Genomic DNA, 1,509 nt, shown 5'->3' with positions numbered 1-1,509 from the left:
GAGCAAAATTTTTGCCGGAAGTGCAATAAGCGGATACATAACCTATCTGAAGAGAAAATGAGCCTAAAAATAGTTGTTTGGCGAGCTAAAAAATTAAAAAATGGTGTAAGTGTAACTGTATACGTACCCACTCCCCCCCCCTTTTTAGGAGGGGGGACAGCTGAACCCGTCCGAGGACGGCCTGCCTACGTATCCTTTGCAGTGTAATACTTCTTCAGGTGCATGGACGAACCAATTTCGTGATCTTGTAGGGGCCTTCCCAATTTGCTCCGAGATTCCCTGCGTTTTTCTTGGCAGTGTTTTGGAATACCTTTCTAAGGACGAGGTCTCCTTCTTGAAATCTTTGGCTTCAGACATTTTTGTTGTAGTATCTCGCCGTTGCTAGTTGGTAATTCTGGACTCGGATCAAGACCTGGTCGCGCTTTTTGTTGATTAGATCCAGCTCGTCCAGCATCATCAGGTGATTCAAACCTTCTTGCCCTGGCAAAAGTTTTCGTCGAATTCCGGGGAAATCCACCTCGGAGGGATCACACATTCTGTTCCGTAGACGAGGGCGACTGGGGTTTCTCCAAAAGCTCGGCGTGGAGTTGTTCGATGTGACCAAAGGATTCCTTCTAGTTCGTCTGCCCATCGTCCTTTCTTAGCGTCAAGTCTCTTTTTTAACCCGTCCAAGATCGTTTAATTTGCTGCTTCAGCCTGTCCGTTCCCTTGGGGATATTTCGGCGTGGACTTAATTAAGCGAATTTTCCAGTTCTCGCAGAGACCTTCAAAGCAAGTTGAGATGAATTGAGATCCGTTGTCGGTGACTATTTCGTATTGAACCTCGTGTGGACAAATGATGTTTTTCCATACAAAGTTTTCGATCTGGGCGTCCTTTATGCTTGGATAGGAGTCGGCGTTGACCCATTTGGAGAAGTAGTCTGTAAGGACGAGCAGAAAGAGCTTCTGATTTGACCGATGTAGAGGCCCGACTATGTCCATCGACCATCTCATGAAAGGATAAGGCGACAAAAATGACAACAGCAGCTCGGTTGGTTGATGGATAGTAGGCGCGTGCCGTTGACACTTCTTGCACTTCGCAGTAATTTTTTGCAGTCCTTAACCATCGTAGGCCAGAAGTATCCATGCCGCTTTATTTTGATCGCTAGGGTCCTTCCGCTAGAGTGATTATCACACGCGCCGCTATGCACCTCGTGCATTATTTTCCTTGCTTCAGGTCCTTCGACACACGTCATTAATGGTCTTGAAAACCTCCATTTGAATACTTCACCGTCAACGAAGACGTACTGTGCGGCTTGAGCCTTTAATTTGCGAGCCTCCCACTTGTTGGATGGAACCTCTCCGTCGGCGATGTAGACTTGAATTGCTCTGAGCCATTCCTTGCCGCAGGCGTACTCCAGATTGGCTGATGAGGCGTCTTCTTCCATTGCAGTCGCCTCGTCGTTATCTGGTTCTTCCTCCGGGAGATTGATCACTCGAACTCCTTATACTTCTTCTATACTCGGTCGT

The sequence above is a fragment of the Eutrema salsugineum genome, unplaced genomic scaffold (assembly GCF_000478725.1).
Source record: "Eutrema salsugineum unplaced genomic scaffold, Eutsalg1_0 scaffold_12, whole genome shotgun sequence".
Classification (NCBI taxonomy): domain Eukaryota; kingdom Viridiplantae; phylum Streptophyta; class Magnoliopsida; order Brassicales; family Brassicaceae; genus Eutrema; species Eutrema salsugineum.
The sequence above is the reverse complement of the archived record's forward strand: the minus strand, read 5'-3'. Positions refer to the sequence as shown.